Raw genomic sequence first — 26,089 nt, forward strand, 5'->3', positions numbered from 1 at the left:
CAATTGAATGTCTCTTATCTAAATCTCACCCTAATCTGCTTGCCATGTGGTAGGAAGACTGAGTTTTTGAACATCTAAATGTGCCACTTCCTATTTAAATATTTCCTGGGTCAACCAGTGCAATAAGTAGAAGTATGAAACTTCATTCCTAAACCTTCAGGTTGGCTGGCCCTTTGTGCCATGACCCGTTACATTTTCAACCTCATGTTGCATAATTTCCATCCTCACTCACAGCCTTATTGGTCTTATTTTTTTTTCTTCCAGTTTCTGAAGTATATTAAACTCTTTCCTAGCTCAGCACTTGTTTGTTTGATATTATATCTGCTTAGAATGATTTCCCCACTCCCTTCCCTGTTAGCCTGATTTGCTCTTTTTTCTTTGTCTGCTTAAATGTTCCTTTTACTATTAGTGAGCCCCTACCTGAATCACATTTGCCTAATTCAGGCCATTACTTTTTTTCCTTTGTTGTTGTTTTTAATTTTTTTAATTTTATTTTTTTTAATTTACATCCAAATTAGTTAGCATATAGTGAAACAATGATTTCAGGAGTAGATTCCTTAATGCCCCTTACCCATGTAGCCCATCCCCCTCCCACAATACCTCCAGTAAACCCTCTGTTTGTTCTCCATATTTAAGAATCTCTTGTGTTTTGTCCCCCTCCTGGTTTTTATATTATTTTTGCTTCTTTTCCCTTATGTTCACCTGTTCTGTGTCTTAAGGTCTTCATCTGAGTAAAGTCATATGATATTTGTCTTTCTCTGACTGACTAATTTCACTTAGCATAATACCCTCTAGTTCCATCCACATAGTTGCAAATGGCAAGATTTCACACTTTTTGATTGCTAAGTAATACTCCATTGTGTGTGTGTGTGTGTGTGTGTATTTATATATATATATAAGTATATACTTATATATAAGTATATATATAATTGTACTACAAGGCATTTATCCAAGGGATACAGGTATGCTGTTTTGAAGGGACATGCACCTTGAAGGGACATACTTATATATAAGTATATATATATATAAGTATATATATATATATACCACATCTTCTTTATTCATTCATGCATAGAGGGACATTTGGGCTCTTTCCATACTTTGGCTATTGCTGGTAGTGCTGCTATAAACATTGGGGTGCATGTCCCTTCAAAACAGCATACCTGTATCCCTTGGATAAATACCTTGTAGTGCAATTGCTGGGTCATAGGGTAGTCCAATTTTTAACTTTTTGAGGAACCTCCATACTGTTTTTCAGAGAAGCTGCACCAGCTTGCATTCCCACCAGCAATGCAAAAGAGATCCTCTTTCTCCACATCCTTGCCAACATCTGTTATTGCCTCAGTTGTTAATGTCAGCCATTTTGGCAGGTGTAAGGTGGTATCTCCTTGTGGTTTTGATTTGTATTTCCCTTATGATGAATGATGTGGAGCATTTTTTCATGTGTCGGTTGGCCATCTGGATGTCTTCTTTGGAGAAGTGTGTATTCATGTCTTTTGCCCATTTCTTCAATGGATTATTTGTTTTTTGGGTGTTGAGTTTCATAAGTTCTTTACAGATTTAGATACTAACCCTTTATCTGATATGTTGTTTGAAATATTTTCTCCCATTCCATTGGTTCCCTTTTAGTTTTGCTGATTGTTTCCTTTGCTGTGCAGAAGCTTTTTATTTTGATGAAGTCCCAATAGTTCATTTTTGCTTTTGTTTCCCTTGCCTCTGGAGACATGTTGAGTAAGAAGTTGCTGCTGCTGATGTCAAAGAGATTTTTGCCTGCTTTCTCCTCAAGGATTTTGATGGCTTCCTGTCTTGTGTTTAGGTCTTTCATCCATTTTGAGTTTATTTTTGTATATGGTGTAAGAAATGGTCCATGTTCATTCTTCTGCATGTTGCTGTCCAGTTTTCCTAGTACCACTTGCTAAAGAGACTGTCTTTATTCCATTGGATATACTTTCCTGCTTTGTCAAAGATTAGTTGGTCATACGTTTGTGGGTCCACTTCTGGGTTCTCTATTCTGTTCCATTGATCTGAGTTTCTGTTTTTATGCCAGTACCATACTGTCTTGATGATTACAGCTTTGTAATATAGCTTAAAGTCTGGGATTGTGATGCCTCCTGCTTTGGCATTATTTTCAAAATTGATTTGGCTATTCAGGGTCTTTTCTGGTTCCATACACATTTTAGGATTATTTTTCTAGCTCTGTGAAGAAGGCTGGTGTTATTTTGATAGGGATTTCATTGAATATGTAGATTGCTTTTGGTAGTATAGACATTTTAACAATATTTTTCTTCCTATCCAGGACCATGGAATCTTTTTTTCCATTTTTTTTTGTGTCTTCTTCGATTTCTTTCATAAGCTTTCTATAGTTTTCAGTGTATAGATTTTTCTTTGGTTAGATTTATTCCTAGGTATTTAATGATTTTTTGTGCAATTGTAAATGGGATCGATTCCTTGATTTCTCTTTCTGTTGCTTCATTGTTGGTGTATAGGAATGCAACCAATTTTGGTGCATTGATTTTATTTTTTTTAATTTTTTTTCAACGTTTATTTATTTTTGGGACAGAGAGAGACAGAGCATGAACGGGGGAGGGGCAGAGAGAGAGAGGGAGACACAGAATCGGAAACAGGCTCCAGGCTCTGAGCCATCAGCCCAGAGCCCGACACGGGGCTCGAACTCCCGGACCGCGAGATCGTGACCTGGCTGAAGTCGGACGCTTAACCGACTGTGCCACCCAGGCGCCCCTTGGTGCATTGATTTTATATCCTGCAACGTTGTTGAATTCATGAATCAGTTCTAGCAGTTTTTTGGTGGAATCTTTTGGGTTTTTCATGTAGAATATCATGTCATATGTGAAGAGTGAAAGTTTGACCTCCTCCTGGCTTATTTGGATGCCTTTTATTTCTTTGTGTTGTCTGACTGCAGAGGCTAAGACTTCCAAAACTGTGTTGAATAACAGTGGCAAGAGTGGGCATCCCTATCTTGTTCCTGACCTTAGGGGGAAAGCTCTCAGTTTTTCCCCATTGAGGATGCTATTAGAGTTGGGTGTTTCATATATGGCTTTTATGATCTTGAGGTATGCTCCTTCTGTTCCTACTTTCTTGAGGGTTTTTATCAAGAAAGGATGCTGTATTTTGTCAAATGCTTTCTCTGTATCTATTGAGAGGATCATATGGTTTTGTCCTTTCTTTTATTGGTGTGCTGAATCAGAATGATTTTTTTGCAGATATTTAACCAGCCCTGCATCCCAGGTATAAATCCAACTTGGTCGTGGTGAATAACTTTTTAATTTACTGTTGGATCCAGTTGGCTAATATCTTGTTGGGGATTTTTGCATCCATGTTCATCAAGGAAATTGGTCTATAGTTCTCCTTTCTAGTGTGGTCCCTGTCTGGTTTTGGAATCAAGGTAATGCTGGCTTCATAGAAAGAGTTTGGAAGTTTTCCTTCCATTTCTATTTTGTGGAACAGCTTCAAGAGAATAGATGTTTACTCTTCCTTAAATATTTGGTAGAATTCCCCTGGAAAGCCATCTTGCCGTGGCCTCTTGTTTTTTGGCAGATTTTTGATTATTAATTCGATTTCTTTACTGGTTATGGGTCTGTTCAAATTTTCCATTTCTTCCTGTTTCAGTTTTGGTAGTGTATATGTTTCTAGGAATTTGTCCATTGCTTCCAGATTGCCCATTTTATTGACATATAATTGCCCATAATATTCTCTTATTATTGTTTTTATTTGTGCTCTGTTGGTTGTGATCTCTCCTCTTTCATTCTTGATTTTATTTATTTGGATCCTTTCCTTTTTCTTTTTGATCAAACTAGCTAGTGGTTTATCAGTTTTGTTAATTCTTTCAAAGAACCAGCTTCTGGTTTCATTGATCTGTTCTGCTTTTTTGGTTTCAATAATATTAAATTCTGCTCTAATCTTTATTATTTCCTATCTTCTACTGGTTTTGGGTTTTATTTACTGTTCTTTATCCAGCTCTTTAAGGCATAAGGATGGGTTGTGTATCTGAGATCTTTCTTCCTTCTTTAGGAAGGCCTGAATTGCTATATACTCTCCTCTTATGACCCCCTTTGCTGCATCCCAGAGGTTTTGGGTTATGGTGTTATCATTTTCATTGGCTTCCATGAACTTTTTAATTTCCTCTTTAACTTCTTGGTTATCCCATTCATTCTTTAGTAGGATGTTATTTAAAAGTCTCCAAGTATTTGTTGCCTTTCCAAATTTTTTCTTGTGGTTGATTTCGAGTTTCATAGTGTTGTGGTCTGAAAATATGCATAGTATGATCTCAGTCTTTTTGTACTTGTTGAGGGCTGCTTTGTGTCCCAGTATGTGAGCTACTCTGGAGAATGTTCCATGTGCACTGGAGAAGAATGTATATTCTGCTGCCTTAGTATGAAATGTTCTGAAAATATCTATTAAGTCCATCTGGTCCAGAGTGTCATTCAAAGCCATTGTTTCCTTGTTGATTTTCTGATTGGATGATCTGTCCATTGCTGTGAATGGGGTGTTGATGTCCCCTATTATTATGGTATTATTATCAATGCGTTTCTTTTTGTTTATGATTAGTTGATTTATATATTTGAATGCTTTCACATTTGGTGCATAAATGTTTACAATTGTTAGGTCTTCTTGGTGTATAGGCACCTTAATTATGATATAATGCCCTTCTTCATCTTTTGATACACTCTTTATTTTAAAGTCTAGGTTATCTGATATTAGTATGGCTACTCCAGCTTTCTTTTGTCCGTTAGCATGATAGATGGTTCTCCATCCCCTTACTTTCAATTTGAAGGTTTCTTTAGGTCTAAAGTGGGTCTCTTGTAAACAGCATATAGATAAATGGTGTTTTCTTATCCATTCTGTTACCGTATGTCTTTTTTTAAATTTTTTTTAATGTGTATTTATTTTTGAAGGAGAGAGAGACAGAGTGTGAGTGGGGGAGGGGCAGAGAGAGAGGGAGACACAGAATCTGAAGCAGGCTCCAGGCTCTGAGCTGTCAGCACAGAGCCCGACACAGGGCTCGAACTCACATACCACCAGATCATGACCTGAGCAGAACTCAGACACTTAACTGCCTGAGGCATCCAGGTGCCCCTACCCTATGTCTTTTGATTGGCACATTTAGTCCATTGACGTTTAGAGTGAGTACTGAAAGATACGAATTCATTGCCAGAATGTCGCTTGTAGAGGGAGTTTCTGGTGGTGTTCTCTGGTCCTTTCTAGTCTTTGTTGCTTTTGCTGTTTATTTGTTTGTTTGTTTTCATCTTTTCTCCCCTCAGTGAGTTCCCCTTAAGATTTCTTGGAGGGCTGGTTTAATGGTCAAAAACTCTTTCAATTCTTGGCTGTATATTTTTCTGATTCAGCACATTGAATATATCCTGCCACTCTTTCTAACCTGCCAAGTTTCTATGAATAGGTCTGCTATAAACCTGATCTGTCTTCTCTTGTATGTTAAGGACTTTTAGTTTTTTCTCTTGCTGCTTCCATGATTATCTCTTTTCCTGAATATTTTGTGAATTTGACTATTATATGCCTTGTTGATGGGTGGTTTTTGTTGAATCTAATGGGAGTCCTCTGTGCTTCCTGGATTTTGATTCCTGTGTCTTTCCCCAGGTTAGGAAGGTTTTCCATGGAAGGTTTTCCATGATTTGCTCACATAACCCTTCTACCCCTATTTCTTTCTCTTCCTCTCATGGGACCCCTATGATTCTGATGTTCCTTTTTAATGAGTCACTGATTTCTCTAATTCTTAAATCGTGCTCTTTTGCCTTAGTCTTCCTCTTTTTTTCTGCTTCATTATTCTCCATAAGTTTGTCCTCTATATCGCTGATTCTCTGTTCTGCCTCATCCATCCTTGCCGCCGTGGCAACCATTCGTTATTGCAGCTCAGTTATAACATTTTTTTATTTCATCCTGACTAGCTTTTACTTCTTTTATCTCTGCAGAAAGGGATGCTAGTCTATTTTCGACTCCAGCTAGTATTCTTATTATCATGATTCTAAATTCTGGTTCAGACATCTTGCTTGTATCTGTGTTGGTTAAGTCCCTGGCTGCTGTTACTTCCTGCTCTTTCTTTTGGGGTGAATTCCTTTGTTTTGTCATTTTGAAGGAACAAAAGAAATTAATGAGGTAAAAAATTTTAAAAATTAAAATTAAAAAAGTAGACTTAAAAAAATAAAATTAAAAAATTAAAAACATACACACAAAAAAAGTTGAATAAATGAAGCTAGATCCTAGGTGTGTTTTGGTCTGGGTGTTGAAAGAGGCTTGATAGATGAGAGAAAAAAGGGGAAAGAAAAAAAAAAGGAAATCCTTTGAAAATTGGAAAAAATGAATACACGGAAGTAGACTAAAATGAAACGTGGAAGTAAAATAGAATTTGAAAAAACTTACACAAAAGTAAAAAATATAGTAGAAAAAATTAAAGAAAAATATTTTTAATAAAAACTGAAAATGAAATGAATTTTTTCTCTTTCTGCATTCAAGAAAAAGAAAAGAAATTAAAAAGAAAAAAGAAAAAGGAAAAAAGAAAAAGAAAGAAGGAAAATTGAATAGATGGAGTGGCAAACAGACTGAAATACATCTGAAATTACTGTTTTCCCGTAGAAGTCAATCTATGAAGCACTTTCTAGTCCATAAACTAAGCAGGAGGAGAGACTTGTGTTCCTTAAGAGTGAGGTTCACCCAGTTGGGCAGGGGTCAGTGTAACAGCCCCGTTCTCCACTAGATGGCACTGCTTAGCTTGCTGGGGTGGATTGTGGCACTTGTAGGTGCACATGTGCATGCGCAGGAGTGGTGAATATGGTGTCACCTAGCTACCCAGTCTCTAGTATCAGAACTCTGTTCTCCCCGAACAGCAATCATGCACCCGTCCTTTGTCTTCAGCTTCCATCCACTCCCCACGCTTACACAGTCTGTCACCAAGCCCCAGGCAGCACCTCCCTCTTAAGTTTTGTCTCTGATATAGTTGTTTTTCCTGACCCCTTACTTCTGAAGGACTGTGGCTTTAACCTGTTCTGCCCCTCTGCAGGAGGGTCTCACCGAAAAATGGCCAGGTGCCGGCCGCACCCAGGAATGTTTGCAGGACCGTGCTACTGCCAATGGCCAGAGACTTACGGTCAGGTGCCAGCCCACCCTAGAAAAAGTTTGCGAGCAGTGTAGCAACAGCATTTCAGGGATTATGGAAAATCACAACATACATCTGGCACCAGGCTTCACCCTTAATGACCTTGTTCTAGTACCAGTGAATGTGGTTTTTCTCTGGGGTCCACTGGGGCCTTGCCTTTGGGGGACCCACACAGCCTCTACCAGTTGTCCTCCCAACAGGGGAACTGCCTCTCCCCATGTGGCCTGAAGAACCCTGGACTCCACTCTGCTCCTGGGGATTTGCCCTTCCCACCAGAGCACCACCAGGTATCAAGCTGCAGGGTTTCAGACTCTGTACTCCCCATATTTACAGTCTTAATGGAATTTAAACCCTCTCCTTTCTCCTTTCTCCATTTTTAGTTCAGTCCCCATGGCTGTTTCCACTTTTCCACTTTCTCTCCAGCTGCTTTTGGTGGGGTTGCTTTTCCCATATTCTCCACCCCCAGCTCCATCCTCTGTCTGCATGCAAAAGTTGCTGCCTACCCTCCGCGGCTTCTCTTTCCACCAGTTCCCCTCTCTGCATTGCGTACCTGCTGAATTCTGTGGTTCAGGTTGTGCAGATTGTTGTGTTAATCCTCAAATCGGTTTTCTAGGTGTGCAGGATGGTTTAGTGTTGGTCTGGCTGTATTTCATGGACGCGAGACACACAAAAACTTCCGTGCTGTTCCACCATCTTGGTTCCTCCCCCAATTCAAGCCATTATTGTCTCTTCTGGTGCTTTGCTTTCTTCCTTGTAACATTTATGAAATCTATAATCATATCAATAATCACATTCATTCATCACCTATTTTTGTCTTTAGAATGTAAACTTTCCACGGTCAGCTTGTATTTGTTTTAGTCATTTTTGTAGCTCTGATGCTAAACTCATTGCCTGTTTGGAAGTTGCACACTCCCAAATATATATATTTGAAGGTTGAAAAAAATTAATGATCTTGCAAAGGGTATGGAGTATTATTCATCTTGAGGTGAAGTTCCTGTGATGTTTTTTATCTGAATATGTGGGGTTAGAGGACAGTGAGAGAAGAGATCTACACAGAAGGTGTATGAAAAAAAACAAAACAAAAAAAAAACCAATTGGATTTACAAATGAGAGAGCTGCTCTTTTACACCCTAGAAGACAGAGGGCTAGGTGGTGCCTTGCAATACCATCAAGCTATTTGCCAACCTCAGGTCCGTGCCCAGTTAAAAATGAAAAACTGACCTCTCCTCTGAAACATGCTGGCAACTGCAATCATTTTTCATAGACTGTGCTTTCAAAATTAGATGCCAGTAATAACAGCGGAGAGAGGAAAATGACAAGGAAGACACATCAGTTTCCTCATCAGTATAAACAGAATAAAATTATTTACTGTTTGTAGTGTCAGAAGAAATTTCCTTGTAAGTTTCCATGTACACATTTTTACTGACAGCACAACAATATCAACATTATTTCCATGAAGAGTAGAAAATGAAAGTAGATATTACACACACAAGGCATTGGAATTTAGAAAATAAACTGGCTCAAGGAGTTGATGGCTATCAACAGTTCACATGCCTTTTGGAGAGGATTCACTCTATGAAAAGAGGCTTATCTAGATTGCAAAATCTTTTTATACTGTTCCCGGAAATGAAAGTGTTTGACCACCCCTGGGTAGATCTTTGCCTCTAGCTTGCTTTCAGTCATCCTCTGCACTCACCCCCTCCATTTCTCTGAAGCCTCTGTGAATAGAAAAATGGCAGGAGTTGATTTCACTATTTTCACACCTAGTATGGAACTGTGAGGTGTTTTGCATTTTCAGAGCGATTGCTTTATAACCTCCTGCTACAGGTGATTGTCTAAGAACTCAGGGCTTTGAGTCTAACTCCAGCACATTCACATTAACCTGATCTCTACTTCAGAAAAGGGCTATGCTTTTTTCCCTAGCCACAGTGCTGAAACTGTAAGAAATATAAGTTTGGATTTGGGTGTGAAAGTGCACATCTATATGTGTTTGAATATACAGAGGAGCAGTGAGAGGAAGCAAGAATTATCACATATTATTCAGATACGTCATTTCCTCTATTCATTAAGGTGATTCTAAGAAATAGGTCTTATTATTTCCTTAGAAAATTGAAGTATAGGGGGGCTGGGGTGACTCAGTCAGTTTAGAGTTTGACTCTTGATTGCAGCTCAGGTCATGATCTCACGGCTCATGAGTTCAAGCCCCTTGTCAGGGTGTGTAGTGACGTGCTGAACCTGCTTGGGATTCTTTCTCTCTCTCCCTCTCTCTTTCTCTCTCTGCATTTCTCCTGCTCCCACACTCTCTCTCAAAAATAAATAAACTTAGGGGTGTCTGAGTGGGTCAGTCTGTTAAGCAACCGACTTTGGCTCAGGTCATGATCTCACAGTTTGTGGGTTTGAGCTCCGCATGAGGCTCTGTCTTGACAGTTCAGAGCCTGGATCCTGCTTCAGATTCTGTGTCTCCCTTTCTCCCTGCCTCTCCCCTGCTTATACCTGGTTTGTCTGTCTCTCTCAAAAGTAAATGAACATATAAAAAATAAATAAACTTAAAATTTAAAAAGAAAACTGAAGTATAAATTGAAGGATATTGTATACTTATATAATACTTGTACTACCCTTACCTGATAGATTATAAAAATTTTCTGTTTTAAATAAAGTTGTATTCTATATTAAAAATTAATTTCAAGTTTGAATTTTCATGTTCCGGAAAACCACTGGCATATTAAGTACTTTTATTACAATGATAGGATTTAAGATACTTGCTTCTCTTTCAAAATCTAATTTTTTTCTATTCATTTTTAAAAAAAGAAAATGGACATTTTTTCCCAAGCAATTACTGAAGGAAACCTTGGGTGTTTCCAGTGGTTGACAATTGCAAATAAACCTGCTGTCAACATTCAGTGGACAACTTTTCAACTCATTTGGGTAAATATCAAGGAATGTGCTTATTGGATCATAAGATGAGAGTATGTTTACTTTTGTAAGAAACTGCCAAACTGTCTTCCAAAGTGGCTGTACGTGGGGCGCCTGGGTGGCGCAGTCGGTTAAGCGTCCGACTTCAGCCAGGTCACGATCTCGCGGTCCGTGAGTTCCAGCCCCGCGTCGGGCTCTGGGCTGATGGCTCAGAGCCTGGAGCCTGTTTCCGATTCTGTGTCTCCTTCTCTCTCTGCCCCTCCCCCGTTCATGCTCTGTCTCTCTCTGTCCCAAAAATAAATAAACGTTGAAAAAAAAAAAATCAAAGTGGCTGTACGATTTTACATTCCCGTCAGCTATTGGATAGATATTGTCAGAATTTTGGCCTTTACCCGTTGTAATAGGTATACAGTGGTATCTCATTATTGTTTCTATTTGCAAATCCTTCACATATGCTTATTTGCCATCTAAATATCTTCATCAGTGAAGTGTCCAGGTATTTTATCTAATTTTAATGCGTTTCTTTGTCTTTATTTTAAAATTTTAAATTTTGTTTAATGTTTTATTTATTTTTGAGACAGAGAGAGACAGAGCATGAGCAGGGGAGGGTCAGAGAGAGAGGGAGACACAGAATCCGAAACAGGCTCCAGGCTCTGAGCTGTCAGCACAGAGCCCGACGTGGGGCTCGAACCCACAAACTGTGAGATCATGACCTGAGCTGAAGTCGGACGCTTAACCGACTGAGCCACCCAGGCGCCCCTTTATTTTAAAATTTTAAGAGTAATTAGTATATTTTGAATACAAGTCCTTTATCAGATGTGTGTTTTACAAAGATTTTCTCCCAGCCTGTAACTTGTCTTTTCATTCTCTTAACCATGACTTTCACAGAGGAGAGGTTTCTAATTACAGTAAAACCTTGGTGTTCGAGCATAATTCGTTCCAGAAACATGCTTGTGATCCAAAGCACTTGTGTACCAAAGCAAATTTCCCCATAAGAAATCATGGAAACTCAGATGATTCATTCCTTAACCCAAAAATATTCATATAAAAATGATTACAATACTGTAATATAATATAAAATAATAGAGAAAATACAAAAATATAAAGAAAAAAGAAACTAACCTTGAACTAACCTTTGAACACCTTCATGGCTGGTGTGTGGGAGACAAGAGAGAGGAGGGTTATTGTGTGGGACAACTTTCACTATCACTAACATGTTGACTACAGTACAGTGTTAATAAACCCTTTTCCTATACTAATTTAATGTAATCGGCAATAAGGCAGTAGAGGAAAGGGTCCATATCTGCAGGCAGCCTGACCTAGAATGAAGCAAAGCATTCCTAAGCTTACTGTTGTATGGAAAAGCAAAGGACGGTTCACAGGTACTTTGAAGTACCTTTCAAGGTTCTGAAAAATCACCGAATTCTTCCAAACACTGTGGCCTGAGACTGAGCATCCTAACATGGAAGATGATCACCCATAGTCCTGCAGCAAAAGAAAGAGAGAGAGAGAGAGAGAGAGAAAGAGAGAAGAACCATTGGCTCACTTGTGATCATGTGACATTCGGCATCACCTACTACTAGTATTGCAAGGCATCACTCATTTATCATGTTAAAATTTATTAGAAATGTTTGCTCCTCTTGTGGAACACTCTTAGAACAAGTTACTCTCAATCCAAGGTTTTACTGTATAATAAAGTCCAACTTATTTTTTTTTCTCTCATGGGTCATGGCTTTGATATTGTGCCTAAAAGTTAATTACCAAACCCAAGGTCACCTAAATTTCCTCTTACATTATATTCTGGAATTTTATAGTTTTACATTCAGAGTTAATTTTGTGAAGAGTGTAAGGTCAATGTCTAGCTTCTTTTTTTGTTTTGTTTTGTTTTTTATATGAATGTCCAGTTGTTTCAGCAGCATTTATTGAGAAGATACCCATGCTGTGTTGGATTGCTTTTGCTCCTTTGTCAAAGATCAGTTGACTATATTTGTGTGGGTTTACTTCTGGGTTCTATATTCTGACCCATTGACTTTCCTGTTTGGTCAACAACACCACATTGTTTTGATTACTGTAGATTTACAGTTAAGTCTTGAATTTGGGTAATATCAGTCCTCTGTTCTTTAATATCATGTTGGCTATCCTGGGTCTTTTGCTTTTCCATATAAATTTTAGGATCAGTTTAGTAACTTGCTATTTCTTTTTTATTATTAGGAATGCATTGAATCTATAGACCAAGGTGGTAAAAACTGACATGTTCACAATATTGTTATTTCCTATCCATGAACATGGAATCTCTCCCCCATTTACATAGTTCTCCCTTTATTCCTTCATCAAAGTTTTGATTTTCCTTAGATAGATTTTTATATATTTCATTTGATTTTTATGTAAGCTTTTCATTTTGGAGTGTTCATGTAAGCGGTATTGTGGGGTTTTTTTAAATTTCAAATTCCAATTGTTCATTGCTGATAATCAGGAAGTAATTTTTTTATATGTTAACTATATATCCTACAACCTTCCTTTATTACATATTAGTTTCCAAAGTGTGTTTTGGTTTTTTTTTTTTTTTTGGTTTTGTTTTGTTTTGTTTGTCATTCCTTGGGATTTTCTAAATAGGCAGTCATGTTATCTGCTGATAAGACATTTTATTTCTTCCCTTCTAGTCAGCGTAACTTTTATTTCCTTTCTTTTCATATTGACTTAGAATTCTTAGTACTAAGTTGAATAGGAGTGGTTAGAGGGATGGCTCCTGTTTTCCCAATCTTAGAAGAGCATCTAGTTTCTCACCATTAAGTATCATGTTAGCATGGTTTTGTTTTTTGTTGTTACAGATGTCCTGTAATACATAGTTGAGGAAGTTTGCCACTCTTGTTAGTTTGTTGAGATTTTTGTCTTGAATGGATATTGGATTTTTTCAAATGCCTTTTCTGTATCTATTAATATTATTTTAAGATTTTTCTATAGAGCCTGTTGATGCTGGATTACATTCATTGATTTTCAAATGTTGAACCAGCTTTGCATACCTGGAATAAATCCTACATGGTCATATAATTATTTTTATACATTGTGGGGCTCAATTATGCTAATATTATTTGAGGATTTTTGCATCTATATCCATGAGAGATATTGGTCTGTAGTTTTAATTTATTATAACATTTTTCCTTGTTTGGGTATTAAAGTAACACAAGCTTTATAGAATGAGTTCCCTCTGCCTCTATTTTCTGGAAAAAAAATTGATATCACCTTCCTTTAATGATAAAATTCACCTTTGAAATCATATGGGTCTGGTGCTTTGTGTTTGGGCACGTCATTATGTATGGATTCCTATTGTTACAAATACATGTTTTTGAAATGTATCATGCTTTCGAAACCTTTTCAAATAGGAAAGAAATTATAATGGAATTTTAAAATGTGAACAAAAAAATCATTATTCTTGAATTTGTTAGGAATAAATATATCCCCCACAAAAAAACAAAAATACTTTTTGCATAAAACAAATACTATGACACATACAAATACATATACGCATATAAATCACCCCAAACTGGACACTCTGATTCAAACCTCTGAATACTTTCTCATTACTTATCGGATCAACACAGTATTCTTTTCACGGCTTTTAAGTTCCCGTATTATTTGCTTTCTGTCACCTTCTTAAATTCCACTATGGGTCGTCTTTGTCTCTCTCAAACCCCATGCTAGCCATCTTCCTTTCTCTCAAATGTATCACTTCTCTCCTACAGGACATTTAAAAATGTAAGTCGATAGGAGTTCTGCACATGGAATGCAGTCTCTCTGTCCTTCTGACTCGCATTGATATTCTTTGTTTTCCTTCGGTAACATTTCTCATGCCCTTGTCAGGCTCCTTTGTTAAATCCTCCTACACAACTGACTGCCTTCCTTCACAGCATTTTCTACCATCTGTACTTCTATATATCTATGGCTAGTAGATTAATATTTGTGTATCCTACCAAAGAATAGGACTTCAGGAGAATATGAAGAATATTTCTTTTATTACTTGTCTATGCTCAGGATCTTGTGCAGCACATAGAACAGAATAGGCATTTAATGAATAATTGTTAAATGGAAACTTGAGTGAAAAAATAAAGTTCTATCTCATGGAGGGCTTTATGCAGAGACACTCATGATATTAACCAGTAGAAGCTTTCATATTTGTATCATAGTAATGTTGCCTTCTTAATATCAAAATTTTCATAAATAGTGAAGCTTCCAAGTCCACAAATGTATCTGTAGAAAATTTAACACCTGATGATGTTGAAAAGTAGTGCTTATTAATAAAGCAAAAAATTGTATGTTGTGTGTGTATGAGGATGTGCCTAAATTTAGTTATTATTACCCTTTCCTTGAATTTTCCATTTCTTCCTCTGAAAGTTACAGTTCTTTTGAGGAATATTTTGAATCACTTGCTAGTGGAGTAGAGGTAAAAATGCAGCTTCATCTGAAGGGGGCAACAATCAAAATCCCTTTTTGTTAAAGGCCAAAAAATGAAATAAAATTTATGAGGCATGCATCAGTAGAAAAGTGAATTGTAATAGACACAAAGAATTCAATATAGTCTCATTCAATATTAAGCTGCAGTGTTTCTCCCATTGTGTCGAGCTTTAAGATAATACCGTAATGGATTAAACCTGCTGTATAGGTTTTCTTGGCAGAGGCTGATATAAAACAGACAGTAAAAGCATTTTCAGAATTGCAGTGATGTTTGTTAAGCACTCTTAGATTCATCGTAGAGTATTTTTCTTTTCTAAATCATACAGTGCAGTTGGCTGAATCAGTAAATTTAAAATGAGAAAGAAATAGATAGTGGTTTGCCACAGCTGTTCTCATCAACCTGATATATCCACTATGGATATGGTATCAGTGGACTAAATCAAGAAGAAAAAATAACAGGGGAATGCTGATTGCTTAATGAATAAGCAAAAAAACCCACAACATATAGATACACTATAAAATCTGTCAAAATATATATCTATAATAAAGTTATAGAAAAAAAATACGTTCTTGAAAGACTGAATAACTTCCTAATCAATTGTGAGTTTTTGGCTTTTGTTTTTTGTTTTTTGGTTTTGTTTTTTTTTTTTTTTTTTTTTTTTTTACCATGTTAGTTGATTCAGCCTTATGTTACCTGTTGTTTTTAATGCTAAGGCTTCAAAAATCATGATCCTGTACTCAATAGGTATTTTGAATGACTTTTGAATCATTGAATGAATACCTATTTTTGAATAGGTATTTGAATAGGTATTGTCTTTCATTCATCTGGAGAGGAAAATTCAGGGAAAGTTAAATCCGACTGGTTCTACAAAATTCTATGGAGAGTCTAGCAAAGCTAAAATATACATATGTATCTATGTATTTTTCTTTTTTTGTAGGGCAGCAAGATACCAGCTGCTAAATGAGGTACAGTGCTGATACTGTCCTTTTAACTTGTTAACACTTCCTATGTGTTAAATGACTAGTTATGTTGTAAATCTAAGAATCCACAGAAAGTCTTTTCATAGTTAAAAAAATAATATTGGGAAGTTACAGTCCATTTGCTCTAAAGGGGAATTGTTGGTGGAAAATCATTATATCAGTTGTTGTACAGCCCATTTCAGTTTAGTAAGTATAATCATTCTCATTTAGCAGACTAAGAAACAATATCAGAATTAATAGATATGTTGTCCAAAAATACATTGCTCATGATAGATCTAAGTGAATTTAGCCTCTCAGCAACAACAATACAGGCTCTTTTCAAAGACCCAGTGGATCTTGCATGGAATGAAATCCTGCCAACAGGCTATGAGTCATGTTCAAACATTCAATAACATACCACACATTGTCAAGGTTGATAAAATGATCACTTTGAGTAACCGCAGAGATGAGAGCCAAATGCCATTTGTGTTATATCCAGGTTTCCATTATTGGGTGGTGCATTATTGGAGGGCAGGTTACAGTAATCACTCTTGAGAACGTGTAGTGTATTAATATCTTCTGCAAAGTTTACCAAATAGACCTCACAAAAAATTTTCTGGAGTTGATGTAACTATCTCCATTTATAGATGAGAAAACTAATATTTGGAATGTTTGAGTAACCAGTTCATTTGTACTATTAAGTAATAGAGCAGGAATTAGTACTCATACATATCTAACTTCAAAGCTTAAACTAATTACTATATCTCTTGCTATCATGCATCTCATTTATTATTCCTTTTCTTTTTTCTTTTTCTTTCAGTAGTGTGAAGATAGTCACTACCTCAATAGACCCTGATAGCATATTTAATGTGATTTATTTTCACCATTCCACTAAGAAAAATGTATCAGAATTGCAAAGACAAGACATAGTAAGTCCAGAGGATTGTAAAAAAGTTCAAGTGTAGAAATTTTGTAGTGTAGTCAGTTCAGTTGCCCAGAACAAAAACAACAAAAAATCCAATGTATTATATTTAAACCAAACACAATAATTATGCAGATTTTAATCCTATGGTTTTGTCAGTTCAATGGATAAGATTGGATACAGAGACCTAAAAATGACATAGGTAAAAAAAATATGGATAGCTTCACCCTAGGCCAGTCCAACATGGTTTATCACAGTTAATTCTAAGCATAATGATATGAACACGTATGTTTTAATACATATATTTAAAATATTGCCTAGGTGTTTTTAAAATTACTTCTCCACTGAGAACTTCTGTTTTATATTCTTTATGTTTAAAAGTTTGAGCCCCTGTTGCTCAGTTATTGTACCATATTTTAATATATAGTTAGTTGTTGGCAGTTTTATAACTCACTCATGCCCCCAGACTAATTTAGTTGGTTTAGAAATATGTTCCTTTCTCTGCAACACTACAGTCTTCAGGCTACCCTACCCTGTCTTTTCACTCCTCCATGTGTAGTGTTGATAGACATGGTGGAAATGACTTCTCTAAACTATAGATGCCTTCAAAATAATTTTTAATAAAATAAATTATATATAGATGGCTTAATATTTGAGACAGGTTTCATAATAGCAGATAAGTGACACAGATACCCCCTATCATGGCTACTGATGGGAATTATAGTGTTTGTATTTTTTTTCCCACTAGTATCTGTCTTGTAAGCATTCTTCTAGCTCACATTTTTGATATTTATATTAAAATCAAAAAACAAGTAAAAAACAAAACAAGGTGAATCTTTGAAGAAAGGAAAAAACATGAATATTAAATATATTCTCTTTGGCTATCTCTTTGGAACCCACGTGGTCATTCTTTATATGTGTCTCCACTTCTGCCACCATTAGTCTCTAAATTCCTTGAAACGAGGAGCCATGACCAACTTTTCTCTTTCTCTCCCAGCTCCTCCTCCTTCTCCTTGTCCCAATACCCTGCATACTTTGTATCAATAATTGGTTTTAAGTAAATGTTTGTTTGTTAACTAAATAAAAAAAAAAGCTTAGTACAGGGAAGCAAGTTTCCTAGAATTAGATGTATATTTTAAATTGGAAGTTTCCTTAGATCCTACCTCAGCTAGGAAATAAAATTAGTGTTGCTTAGATTGCCTATTTTAATTGATTTGTAGTGAATACTTGGCTCAGAACATTTGGAAACACTGTAAGACTATCTCTGTTCTCAGAGGGAAAATCTTTTGAAGTTTGGCGGAACTGCAGTTTTTGCTCTGAAATTCCAAACTCTCATTTTACAAGGGAAGAAATGGAGATCCACTTGGGCTAAAAGAGTTGTCCAAAGTCTCCCAGCCAGTTAGGAACAGTCTTTTTATGGAAACTCAGCTCCCCTAATTACTGATATAATATCTTTTTTTTTCTTACTTAGAGAGAGAGAGAACAGGGAAAAAGAGAGAGAATCTTAATCAGGCTCTACACTCAGTGCAGAGCTTGACATGGGGCTCTATCCAATGACCTTGGGATCATGACCTGAGCCACAATCAAGAGTTGGATGCTCAGCTGACTGAGCCACCCAGGAGGCCCTCTTATATAATATTTAAATTATGATATAACATTATTTTCCTATATTTATTAATCAAAATGGATTTATTTGAAATCTTTCTCTATCTCTTTTTTTTTTGTTAAAATCATCTCCTCTTGATGACAGCTTCACACTTCCATTTCGAATTCTCATAATTTAGTCCCAAAGTTATATGGAGACCAAAATTAAAAGGGATTTAATTTACCAGAAAAAAACAGTATGTACCTACAATAACATTTCTACCCTGTAAGTATGTCTACTTTATTTGGAAAAGTAGTATTGATTAAGTAATTATATTCTGAATATGGGAAAAGATGGTAACATAATATCTAGTTTCATCCTTTTCAGTGTACAGAAAATATTGGACACAGTGTGTTATAAACTACAATTTTTAAAAATCTCTTTTAGAAAACACTCCTACACGGTTATATTCTCAACTACATGGGACTTCATTAAAATGGCATGAAGATGAAAGTTTTATACCCCTTGTTTTAAATGTTTCTTTTCTAGAACAATGGATTTCTAAAAAACATTCATTGTGCATAATCACCTAACAGATATTCCAAACTTCAAACACCAGAGACCTTCTAAATCATCCACATTGCTTTGGGAGATGGAATTCAAAAATCCAAGTTGGAGGGGTGCCTGGGTGTTTCAATTGGTTAAGCACTCAGTTCTTGATTTTGGCTCAAGTTATGATCTCATGGTTCCTGAGACAGAGCCCCCGCTTTAAGTTCGTAGCACAGAGCTTGCCGGGGATTCTCTCTCCCTCTTTCTCTCTGCCCCTCCCCTACTCCCGTGCACATTCCTGCTTGCTCAAGCTCTCAGCTCTCGCGCTCTAGCTCTCTGTCTCTCTGTCTCTCACAAATAAAAATAAACATTTAAAAGAGAAAAGTTCAAATTGGATTATGTTATCTCCCAAATTGAAATATTCTGAATGTAGATCATTATTCATTAGCACCAACAAGAAAATAAGTTTTAAAAACTTCAAATTATTTTTTCATTGCCTTCAGCATTTATTCTTAGTCTTTTTTTTATCTTTGTTTTTGTTGGTGTTGTTATTTTATTTTTTCTCGAGTAAAAATGAATCCAATCTTTCTATCCCCATAAGACTGACCCATGGCCATAGTTTTTGAATTTTTGGCTATTACATGTAATATATATTATATTTGTGTGTATATAACATACAGTTCTGCATTATCTAGTATATCTAACCCAATTTCATAAGTTATGAAAGCACACAAAATTTTCCACTTATCTGGGAGAAGAGTGTGATGATAAAATGCATTAGCATGGCATGAAATTGCATTACTATCTGGCCCAGTCCTTCCTATCCTGACTTTTCTTCACATCCTTCAACTTCTCCATCTTAACCTATCCTACTCACTATTTCCTAAAACGTTTTGATCCAGTCACACAGAATTTTGTTCTTATATTTTAAACCTCCATCTCTTATCCAAGTTGCCTTTAGTTCAGAAATATCCTTGTACCTCTTTGTGTGTATGTGTGTGGTAAAACATGAAATCTACTCTGTTAGTATTTTTTTTAATCTTACCATGACAAAAATACCTAGTATGAAATATACCCCCTTAAATATTTTAAAATGTACAATACAGCATTGCTAGCTATAGACATAACATTTTATAGGAGATCTTTATAAATATCCATTGTGTATGAATGGAACTTTAACGGCAACTGTCCTTTTCTCCTTTCCCCAGCCCATCGCAATAACTGTTATACTAAATTCTTTGAATTTAACTATTTTAGATACTTCAGATAAGTGGAATCATGCAGAATTTTCCTTCTGTGACTGGCTTATTTCACTCAGCATAATGTCCTCCAGGTTCATCCATGTTGTTGCATATTGTATAGTTTCATTCTTTTTTTTTTTAAGTTTTTAATTAATTAGTTAACACACAGTGTTATATTAGTACCAAGTATACCATATGGTGATTAAACAGTTCCATATATCACCCAGTGCTCTTCATGATGAATGCACTCCTTAATCCCTATCACCTATTTAATCCTTCCACACCCTCCTAGTTTTCTTCTCTTTAAGGGCTGAATAATATTCCATTGTATGCATATACTACATTTCATTTATCCATTCATCTGTTGATGGACATTAATGCAGTTTCCATATCTTGGCTATTGCAAATAATTCTGTAATGAGCATGGGAGTTCTATTATCTCTTCAAATCCTAATTTCAATTCTTTTGGATAAATATCCAGAATTAAGGTTGCTAGATTACATGGTAGTCCTATTTTTTTTTTAATTTTTTGAAAAACCTCTATTCTGTTTTCCATAATAAATGCACCATTTTGCATTCCCATCAGTTATGTGCAAGAGTTACAATTTCCCCACATCCTTAACATGTGTCATTTTTTGTTTTGGTTTTTATAATACTATCCTAACAGGTATAAGATGATATCTCATTATAATTTTGATTTACATTTCTCTGATGATTAGTGACATTAAGCACTTTTTTGGTACCTCTTGGCCATTTGTATGTCTTCTTTGGAGAAATTTCCATTTAAATTCTTAGCTCATTTTTCAATCAAGTTATTGTACACATTTTGTGTGTGTGTGTGTGTGTACTTTTTTGGTACCTCTTGGCCATTTGTATGTCTTCTTTGGAGAAATTTCCATTTAAATTCTTAGCTCATTTTTCAATCAAGTTATTGTACACATTTTTTTTTTGTTATTGAGTTGTATGAGTTTTTTATATATTTTAGAAACTCACTTACTAGATAGATGATTTGCAATATTTTCCCCCACCCTATAGGTTTCCTTTTCATTTGGTGATTTGTTTTTTTCTGTGCAGAAGCTTTTTAGTTTGAAGTACTCCTGCTTGTTTATTTTTGCTTTTGTTGCCTATGATTTTGGTGTCATACCAAAGAAATAATTGCTGAAGCCAACATTTTCTTCTAGGATTTGTGAAGTTTCAGTTCTTTAAATATTTAATGTGTTATAAGTTGATTCTTATGTGTAGTATGGAATAAGGATCCTATTTTGTTCTTTGCATGTGGATATCCAGTTTTCCCAGTACCATCTGTTGAAGAGACTAACCTTTCTCCATTGTGTATTCTTACTGTCCTTTTAGAGATGAAATTTACCATATAGGTGTGGGTTTATGTCTTGGATCCCTTATTCTGTTCCATTGGTGTGTATATCTGTCTTTATGTCAGTATCATACTATTTTAATATTGTAGCTTTGTAATATATTTTGAGATCAGGAAGTGAGATGAATTCCACTCTGTTCTTAAGATTGTTTTGGATGTTTGAGTTCTTCTGTGGTTTCCTATGAATTTTAGGATTGATTTTTCTATTTCTCTTAGAAGTGCCATTGGGATTTTGATAATAATTGCATTTAAAAGAAGAATTACATTGAACGTAGATTGCTTTGGGTAGCATGGACATTTTAGCAATTTTTAAGTCTGCCAATTCAGGAACACAGGATGTCTTTCACTTTTTGGTGATTCTTTAATTTCTTTCATCAGTGTGTTATGACTTTCAGTGTACATGTCTTTGTTACCCCCTTAATTAAGTATATTTCTAAGTATTTTATTCTTTTTGATGCCATATTAAATGGGATTATTTTCTTAATTTCCCTTTTAGATAGTTTTTTGTTAGTGTATAGACATACAACCGGTTTTTGTATCCTGCAACTTTACTGAATGTATTAGTTTCAACGTGTGTGTGTGTGTGTGTGTGTGTGTGTGTGTGTGTGTAGTTGTAGGGTTTTCAACATATAAGATCATGTCATTTGCAAAAACATAGATGACTTTATTTCTTCCTTCCTGATATAAATGTCTTTTATTTATTTTCTTGCCTAATTGCTCTGGCTTGAACTTCAGTGCTATGGTGATGAGAAGTGGCAAAGTGGGCATCCTATTTTTTTTTTTTTTGTCCTGATCTTAGAGGATAAGCTTTTAGCTTTTCACTCTTGAGTATGATGTTAACTATGGACTTCCTATATATAGTTCATATTATGTTGAAGTAATTTCCTTCTATCCCTGTTGAGAATTTTTAATCATGAAAGGATGTTGAATTTTGTTACTTTCTTTGCATCTATTGAGATGATCATAGGATTTTTATCTTTTATTCTGTTAATGTGGTATATCACATTAAGTGATTTTCATGTGAAAACATCCTTTCATCCTCAGTATAAATCTCCCTTGGTGGTGGTATATGATCCTTTTACTCTGCTATTGAATTTGTCCTGCTGGTATTTTATTAAAGATTCTTGCATCTGTGCTCATCAAGAATAATGGACTGTAGTTGTCTTTTTTTATGGTGTATTCATCTGGCTTTGGTATCAGGGTAATGCGGGGCTCATAAAATGAGTTTGGAAGTGTTCCTCCCTCTTCTGTTTTAGAAGAGTTTAAAAAGGATTGGCATCAATTCTTTAATGTTTGGTAGATTTCACCAGTGAAGCCATCTGGTCCCGGGCTTTTCTTTGTTCGGAGGTTTCTGATTACAGCTTCAATCTCTTTGTTATTTACAGGCCTGTTCAAATTTTCTGTCGGTCATAATTCAGTCTTTGAAGGTTGTATCTTTCTAGAATGTATTCATTTCCTCTAGGCTGTCCAGTTTGTTGGAGTATGATTATCCATTGTAGTCTCTTACGGTCCTTTTTATTTTTGGGCTGTCATTTGTAGTGCCTCTTCTTTCACTTCTGATTTATTTATTTGAGTCGGCTTTCTCTTTACTTTGTCTAGTGAAGGTTTTGTCCATTTTGTTTATCTTTTCAGAAACCAACTTAGATTTCGTTGATTTTTCTATCTGGTTTCACTATTCTCTATTCAGTTATTTCTGCCTTAATCTTTATTATTTCTTTCCTTCTGCTAAACTTGAACTTAGTTGGTACTTCTTTTTCTAGTTCCTTGATGTGTAAAAATATGTTGTTTATTTGAGATATTCTTTTTTAAGGCAAGCATTTATAATAGCTATAATCATCCTTTTGCAGCTTGCCATTAGTTTTGTATTTTAATATTAATTTAATATGTATTTTCATATTCAAATTATATTTTCATCTTCATACTTGAATATATTTTTTAAATTCCTTTTTTAGTCTCTCTGTGATCCAGTGTTGGTTTAAGAGTATGTTGTTTAATTTCTATACATTTGTGAATATTTCATTTTTCTACTGTTACTGACAAGAGACGTGAGAAGAGTCTATTCTGCTGCTTTCGGGTAGAATGATCTGTGGAATGTTAGGTCCATTTGTCTATAGTTCTGTTTCCCTGTTGATTTTCTGTGTACATGCTCTATCCATTGCTGACAGTAGGTATTACTGTTATTATATGGCTGTCTATTTATTTCTTCAGGTCTGTCAGTGCTTGTTTTATATAATTAAGTGCTCTGATATTCAGTGCCTATATATTTATGATGTTATGTCTTTCTGGTGAGTTGAACTTATTATCATTATATAGCATCCTTCTTTGTCTCCTGAGACTGTTTTTGACTTAATATCTATTTTGTATGATACAATTATAGCCACCCTTTAGGATTCCATTTGCATGGCATATCTTTTTCCATTCCTTCAGGTTTAGCCTGTGTATGCCTTTAGGTTTAAACTAAATTTCTTATAGATAGCATATAGTTGGCTCTTTTCATTTTTTTTCCTTCAGCCACTCTATGTCTTATGATTAGAGAGCCTAATCCATTTAAAGTAGTTATTCGTAGGTAAGTATCTGTTATTGTCATTTTGTTAATCATTTTCTGTCTTAAAGTTCTTTTGTTGTCTCACTGTTTTCCTTTCTAATTTGGAGATTCTTTTAGCAACATGGTTTTGCCTTTTTCTTTTCTTTCCTTTTTTTTAATTATCCTCTTTTATGATGATAAAGACTTAAATTCAATTGCATAAAAAGTTTTACATTTACTTCTTTATCATACTTTGTTATTGATTATATCTTTTTCGTACTCATTACAATTGCAATGTATTAGAATTTGTTGTATAATACATATTAAATAGTAAAATTTACACATTTTTATATTATGTCTTCATTAAGATGTTTTTATAGTTATAGTTATTCTTAACACATTTGTCTTTTCACTTTTATGCTAAAATTAAAGGTGACTTACATACTGCCAATACAGTATTAGAGTATTCTGTATTTGTCTATTATTTACTCTTCCCAGTAACTTCTATACTGTTCAGGATCTTTTCATTTCAACTTGAGGAATACTACTTTGAATGTACTATCCCATGCCTGCAAGGTTTCTGCTGAGAAATTCACTGATAGTCTTATGATGGCTCCCTTGTACATGATGATTAGTTTTATCTTGCTGGTTTCAAAATTCTTTCTCTTTGACGTTTAATAATTTTATTATATTGTAGCTGAGTATAAATTCCTTTTGTTCATCTTTTTGAGGGATCCTCTGGAATTCATGAATCTGGATGTCCTTTTCCCTCCCCAGATTTGAGAAATTTTGGCCATTATTTTTTAATTAAGGTTTCTGCCCTGCTCTCTCTTTTCTCTTTCTGGGACTCACATATGCACATATTAATTTGCTTGATGATGTCATATAACTCTGTTAGGCTTTTTTCATATTGTGTTATTCATTTTGCTTCTCTAACTGGACAATTTCAAATGATTTATCTTCAGGTTGGCTGATTTTCCCGTTTGCTTGATCAAGTATGTTGTTAAAACCCTCTGAAGAAATTTTCAGTTATATTCTCCTGGTCCACAATTTGTTTTTATTTGTTTTTGGTTGTTTGTTTGTTACACTTTCTCTTTCTTTGTTAGTATTGTCATTTTGTTCATGTATCATTTTCTGGATTTTGTTTAATTGTTTATCTGTGTTCTCTTCTGGTTCATTAAACTTCTTTGAGACAATTATTTTGAATTATTTATCAGGGAATTTATACATCTCCATTTCTTTAGGGTCAATTCTTAGAGATTTATTTTATTTCTTTTATCATGTCATCTTTTCCTTTTCTTCATGTTCCTTGAAGCATTGCATTCATGCCTAGACATTTGAAGAAACAGTCATGCTTCCCAATCTTTAAGGACTGGCTTTGGCAGGGTAAGATCTTTCCTAATTAGCCTGTCTGGAGATGCTGAGAGTCTTTCAGACATTTTCTATGAATTTGCCTTCTTTGAATTTTTGCATATAGATTCCTAATGAGTGGATTAACAACTTGGGTCAGTTTGGACTGACAAGGGTAAAGTGAAATTGCTCTTCCTATTCATTTTCTTGGTTTTCCACTTATCTAGGATACTGCATTTTCTTAACTTGATTATGGACTTTTCATAAACTTATTTTGTTTTGTATATGGCTTTTAAATAGTTATTTCTGTGGGGGTAATGATAAATGGGACTTCCTGTTCCACCATCTTACATCTCACTAATGTCACTCCTCTCTCTCTCTCTAATTTAGCCTATCATTTCCCTAAATTGTAACTATTTCTGTTTGAGTCTGCCTCCTGCTTAAGACTTTGAAATACTTATTCTTCACCTATCACAATTTCTAGCCTGGCACAGAACTAAAATATCTTTTTGGATGAATAAACTTCTTCCTTCCAGCTGGGCTTACTATACCATTTTGCCAGTTAGCTTTTAAATATGAAAAGGAATCCCATTGTGGACACTTATAATGAGCAGGCTCAAATTATCATAAGGCCAAGATAACAGATCTTTTACACAATCTCAGAAAGAAAACTAAATTTGTCAGAGCATCATCTGTCTCAGGTGTCATAAGATAGATACAGATATTGTCACTGTGTGAGTAGATATCACCACCTAGATCGGGGGCAGGGGATGCAGAGAATCCTTCTATCTTTCGTAATAGAGTAGGAAGGAATAAGCAGGCCTTTGTAAAGCAATCATGTAGAATAGACCTCTGGAAGAAGGCATCCACACTCAGCTGCAAGCCTGACTGTTACAGAAAATGGTTGGCAATTTCAGTGCAAGGTTGTAGGTGACCAGCCTCTGAGCCAAATTTCCCTTGTATCCTTGGAATAACAGGGCCATAATAGCAGAAAATACTTTGTTCCCAGACTGAAACAAAGATGTGCCATCAGAACACAATGTTTATATGCCAGTGTTCCTTAGGCATATAAATAATATCCCTGAGTTGCAGAAAGTA

This window comes from Prionailurus bengalensis, chromosome D1 (assembly GCF_016509475.1).
Source record: "Prionailurus bengalensis isolate Pbe53 chromosome D1, Fcat_Pben_1.1_paternal_pri, whole genome shotgun sequence".
NCBI lineage: Eukaryota > Metazoa > Chordata > Mammalia > Carnivora > Felidae > Prionailurus > Prionailurus bengalensis.